We start from the raw sequence: 6,278 nt of genomic DNA on the forward strand, positions 1-6,278 counted from the left end.
GGAATTATTTGGGGCTAAAATTTGGCCAGGACTATAGATTGAGGAGGTGTCCAGGCTTAGGGGCCAATCCAATGCTAGGCGATTGTGGTGAAATGGAAAATGTCAGAGTTTTTAACTGGAAAAATGAACCATTTGTGGGTGTTGGTGAAATCCAGCCTGTGACCATCCATCCTGTATGCCTGAGAGGGGGAGAAGGGTGGGAAACTCGCCCTTTCTTACCTTTTTTTATTCCTCGTGGACTCGTCGGACATCCTAGTGGTTTATAGACAGGTTTCCTCTTAGACTGACGGGCACACAAAATAAAATCTATAGGATTATAGTGGAAACCAACTAAGTTTCTAAAAGTTCACGTGCCCCAAATTAGGAGCCCCGGACTGAGAGATGGGATCTAAAGAGCCTGAGAAACTGGCAAGAGAGACTTTAGGAGGACATCCACATAGACACTGAAATACTCCGGTATTAGAGCAGGAGCTGAAGAAGAGAGAAAATGGCGAGCCAGGAACCGACCGACCGACCTGTGCGAGAAATGCCTGGGATCCTGTTTCTCCTCTCCAATCCACGGGCTGCAGTTAGGCTTTCCATATGCCTTTCTAAGAGCATTTTCAGTCATAAAACAGTGCTTACGGTTATCCTTCCCCTGGAGAGGTGCATTTTCTCAGGAGGGTCTTCAGTTTAAGCCGGGGGCCACACGAATCTCTGTGGACACCAGGTTGGCACCCTCTGAGGTGGAAGGAGGACTTGGAGAATGAGGCACTCTTAGTGTTGCCCCAAATGCTGTGACAAACGGAATGTCCAGAGAGGACAAGGATAGCTCGTTTCTGTTGACGTGGATTCTCCACTTCTGCTAGCCAGGCAGAGACAAGCCTTAGCAATGAAGTAAGGCGCTTGTACAAAACTCGAAATTACTCTGGGGGGAGTTTCCTTGATTGCTTTTGCACTTAGGAACACACTCTACTAAGAGTCAGTTTATTAGGTTTACATTTAACTCGCCTCGCCTGGAGAATTGTAAGGAACATTTTATGGAAATTAATGTGACCAAATATGTTTTTTCAATACAATAAGCAACTTTCTTTGCTATGCATCTAAGTTGGCACTAAATAAACAAATGATTTCAGTCAGAGAAAAATCTTACTTGAAAAAATGTCTATTATGAAAGTAGCCGACGAGCAGATTTTACGTCCAAAATCAGTTTTATTTGTTGATTTTACTTTGTGCAAATAATCACGGCGCGTGATGCAGACTTATTAGTCTTTCCAGCTGGCTGCTATTGCAGAAATGTGCACACTGCCCACCAGAATCCACAGACTTAGCTTAATCCTTGGGTTTAGAAGAGCTAACCGGGGTGGAACTTGAGCTTCAGTTCACCAGAGTTCCGTCTTTCCTCGGTGGACTAGCGGTTCCTAGCGCTTACTGGAATCATTTTCCAGTGAAACCGTCCAAGTAGACCCCGTCAGCTCTTGGTTGCTGCTCCCATCTTTGATCCAGGCTGCAGAGCAGCTGAGAGCCTGGATCAACTTCAAGGCCGTTTAGTGGAGATTCTGGTTTCCGTGGTGCGTCTACGCAGGGTGTCCAAGAAGATACGTGGTCCATTTCAGCAACTACGCGGGGCTGTAATGGAAGACTGATCCGTCTGTGGTACTGAAAGCTAACTCTGCTCTGTTCCCAGGCAGTGGAAGATGTTCTTCCTTTAAGTGAATGATGCCTGAAGATCTTGTTGCTTTGCTTCATTTTTTATTTTCATATTACCAAGAGCTCAAATTCACTTGTAGGAGAAGGGGGGAAGGAAGAAAGTAGAGAAGGGGAAGGCGATAAGCATTTATATAGTGCCTACTAAATGCCAGACACTGTACGGAGCACCTAGAATATTTATATATTTATTTAATGCATTTTATTGATATTTTTCTTTTAAAAAGACAATTTGATGCTCTCAGCGAATAATTCCATGGAATAAAGAATAAAAAAGAGGAAAAAACAGTTCAACAAAACTACCATATACAAATTCTGATTTATATTTTATATTTAGTATTATAGACACCCCCCCCCCCCGCCTTGTCACTCAGCTCTTCAAAGAAGTAGAGAAAGGGTGAAAGGAAGTTTGCTGTATCTCTCCTTTGAGGCCAGTTTTGGTTATCTTAATTTCATTGTATTGTTTTATTATTACTGTATATTGAGAATGTTTTAATCATATACACACATACATTTTGTACATATGGGAAGATCTATGATATGATGCAAAGAGAAATAAGCGGCCCACGTCTTCCTATGCTTCTCTGTATTCATCATATTTCATGCACATTCACTCTCTCTCTTAATTCTTTACTACTACAAAAATACTTGCACAAATATTGTCTTTATTCCCACTCAGACCTCCTTGGCAATGTAAATCTAGCAGGAAAATCTTTGCTCCAGGGAATAAGAACATTTAGTAACTTTCTCCACATAATTCCAAATTACTTGTAAGAATGGTTAGAGCTGTACCATCAGTAATTCATTCGCGTACTTGTCTTTCCACGACTTTTCAGACATCGTTTAAACCTTTCTTCTGACATCTTTATCAATACACTGTAAGATGAAACCAGAAAGTTGTTTTCATTTGTATTGCTCTTATTGGTGATTTGGAGTGTTCATTCTTAAGATGAGCAGGCTAAAAAGAAAAAAAGATTAACAGGCTACAATTTTGCTGAGAACTTTTGTTCAAATCCTTTGGCTTCTAATCTATTGGGGAATTCAATAGTCGTATTAATCCCCCCTATATCTTGTATCAGATTCCTATCAGAGATATTTCCTACAAATATTTTTCTCAGTTGCCTGCATCCATTTTTATTCTAGATGCATTCATTTTGTTTATGCAAAAGCTTTTCAGCCATGTAATCAAAATGATCTGTTTGGCATTTTGTAATCATCTTTCCCCTTTGTTCTGCCATAGTTGTGAAAAAGTAAATAATAACCTTCATTGTTTGTGGCATAAACCTATATACTCAGGTCATATCCATTTCTAAACCTAATTACTGTCAGACAATCCTCTTGGCCATTTATATCAAATTGGGAGCCCTTTTCTAGGTGATTTGTATTTTCAGGTTGTTTGAACACTGGGTTAACTGAACTAAATCACTTCTAATTCTTTTCTAGTCCGCTCCATTATTATACTCTTCTATTTTTTTAACCAGCACCAAAGAATTTTAAGAATTATTGCTTCATGATACAGTTTGGCATCTAGAAGTGCTATTCTTTGCTTCCTACATTTTTTTTACATTTTCTTTGACATTATATTTTTGTTCCTCCAAATGAATTTTATCTAGCTTTATAAAGTTTCTCCTGGATAGTTTGATTGACGTTAACCCAAATTCTGTGAATTCATTTTAGTAGTGTTGCATTTTCATTATATTCATGTTGTCCAGTTACGAGCACTCATTGTCCCTCCAATTACTTGATATTCTTTATTTGTTGAGGAGGTGTAATTTTAAATTGTAGCTATGGGCTTTCATAGGTTGTCTCCCCGATATTTTATACACTTTGTATTTTTTTGAGTGAGACATACATTTTTATTATTCCTTTCCAGATTCTGATATGTGGATGTATGTGTATTTGCATAAATATACTTTTGTGTGCTCATTCTTAATCTCCTACTTTATTTAAGCTATTTGTTTCCTCAGCTGATTTCTTCGCTAATTTTCTAGGATTTTTAAAGTAGGGATAGTTTTGGTTCCTCTTTGCCTATCCTTATGATTTTAATTTCCTTTTGTCTTAGTTCTGTGGCTATTATGTCTAGAACTGGGTCAAATAATGTCAGGGAAAGGAGATATCCTTATTTTGTTGTAACATTTCAGTCATTTAATCACATATGACTCTTCATTACACCATGAACCATATTTTGCATGTAGTTTTCTTGGCAAAAATATTGGAGTGGTTTGCCATGTTCTTCAGTAGATGAAGGTAAAAGAGGTTAAGTGACTTGCTCAAGGTCACACAGCTAGTAAGTGTCTGGAGGCAGATTTGAGCTTAGGTCTTCCTGACTCTATACACTGAGCTATGTAGTTGTCCCATTTTATTCTTCTATTAACTAGGAAGGTTTCTAGTATTTCTCTATTACATGTAATGCTAGATTTTAATTTTAGATAGATACTTTAATAGTATTTTTAAAAAGGTCTCTTTGCCAATGCCCTCCCTATGGGCTTTTTAGTAAAAATTATATCTCTACAATTTTCTTGACTCTTGATTCTTCAGAAGTCAACCACCCACTCCCCTATTCTGTCAAGATCCTGCTTTGTGACTGGTTAGGGAAATGGCAAAATATCTGAAGTTCTTCAAGTAATGGCTAAGAGTGACTGGTATATGAAGCCTAAATATCTTTGCGTGTGTGAAAGACAACTCTTTCCTACATTGTTCAGCATTTGTGAAGACGGGATGAAGACCGGAATGGTACGGTGCTCAGCTTTGTAGATTGCACAAAACTAGGAGAGAGAAGTACTGGATTCTAGAGCGAGTTGGGCAGTTTGATGGGGTAGCGCTAAACCAGGCTAGGAGGAGTTAAAGACTTCAGATTAATGTTAATAATGAAGGGAATCCAAAGCTTTTGTTTTAGGGAAGGTAAAAACTGGACCAAACTCATGATAGCAAGAAGGCACACGTATCTCTCCCACATTGCCATAAAAAATGTTGGGGCTAAAACCATTCAATCAGTAAATATCTACGTGGCCAAGAAACCCATTGGTGCAATACTTGGCAGGAAATGTTAACTGTGTTCAGTCGCTGCTAGTTGAACAGGTCTCTCCGTAAGAGGGGCTCTTAGTTTGGGTTATTCCTGCTTTGTATTCAGACCCATTTTATAGAAAAAAGAGAAATGTATTCACAGAGAGAAATTAAACAGGCACAGGGAATGTTAGGGGCTTTTTTCATTCTTTCCTCCCTCAATGGGTAAAAGGAAGGAAGGACACTACTCACCCTTGCATTGTTTATCAGGAAAAAAAGGTCACTTTCTTATCTAGAAGTAAAATCACGCACCCAGATGCAACCGCAGTGTTGAACTGTGAAATTTAGAAAAGCCCAAGTATGTTACTACCCAGGTACATTAGTTATCCGCTCCGTGACTGTCTTAGAAAGAGAGAGAAGGCACAAACAACTATTTCCTTGGCTTACAAATCTAGTGTTTTCAACAAACAAAAACTTAATATGAAAAAGTGAACAGTTCGAATGTCTTTTCAAACAGCCTATTTGGCTCTGGAATCCAAGGGAAGAGCTTATCTTCAGGACAGATTTTATAAGCCTCTTCCTGGGGAAAAAAGTAAACTAAGGCAGAAGTTTTCTTTATTCATAGATTCAGATCAGTCTTGCATCATTAAGTCTTTTTTAAGAACAGCAGGAAAAGATCAGAATACTGACTCCTTCCCAGATTTATCAGCCAAGACTAATGAGATAAAACGTAATTTAGATCAAATCCCATATTTGCATTCCAAATAGGATTGCATGTGCAGTTCCAAAAGATGGCTTTGTTGTTTCAAAATGAGATAAACGATTAGGAGACTAATGAAATGTACTGTAGAACTTTGGCGATTGATGACTTCACGGCTCCCTGTTGCTTCAAGGATTAAACAGAAAACCCTTCACTGGCATTTAAAGCTTCCGTAATCTGCCCCCTCGACTTTTCCGGCTTTATTTCATATGACTTCACTTCGCATCGTAAAACTTCAGTCAAACTTCTCCACTAGTTAGTTATTCCACGCGGCGTTGTAATCTTGAACCTTGAGATTCTCCTGTCTGAAGTTTTCTTATTTGAGTTGCAAAGAAGCCCCCTTCCAAGGCTGGCTAGAATATCGGCTCCTGCCGGAGACGTGTCCTGCTCCCCCTAGTTATTAGCAATCCTTCTTGAAATGATGCATAGATCCTGAAATGGACTTTCTTCAATGCCGCCATTACTCCCCCAAGCCAACTGGATGTACTTCTTGAAGGTAGGGAGTTTTCATTGCCTAGTGAAAAGGGCCTTGGATTTGGAGTTAGAGGACTGGCGTTCCAGCATTCTGTCAATGAGTCATTCAAGAACTATTTGGTAAAGCACTCTTGTGTGCCTGAGACGGTGCCCTATGCAGGGCTATCATGAATGAAATATTTTCTACTCAAAAGGAGCTTCCGCCCTAACCCAGAACATGTGTAAGTGCAAGAATCCCTTCCATCCTGCGACCTTCCCCATTGTGGTTCAATGTCTCACGGGTCAGAATAAGAAATTAAAGGACTACTTTCAGGGAGTTGTGTGGAAGCCCCCGAAGTCACTCCAAGGCCATCAG

At 39.4% G+C, this 6,278-nt stretch overlaps 1 protein-coding gene across 5 annotated transcripts in view; it reads left to right on the top strand.

The window, feature by feature from the left end:
• The window catches only part of CCDC192 (coiled-coil domain containing 192), a 285,306-nt gene that overhangs the window by 213,520 nt on the left and 65,508 nt on the right, over positions 1–6,278 (top strand). The gene's annotated exons all lie outside the window — the stretch shown is intronic.

This window comes from Monodelphis domestica, chromosome 7 (genome assembly GCF_027887165.1).
Source record: "Monodelphis domestica isolate mMonDom1 chromosome 7, mMonDom1.pri, whole genome shotgun sequence".
Taxonomy (NCBI): Eukaryota; Metazoa; Chordata; class Mammalia; order Didelphimorphia; family Didelphidae; genus Monodelphis; species Monodelphis domestica.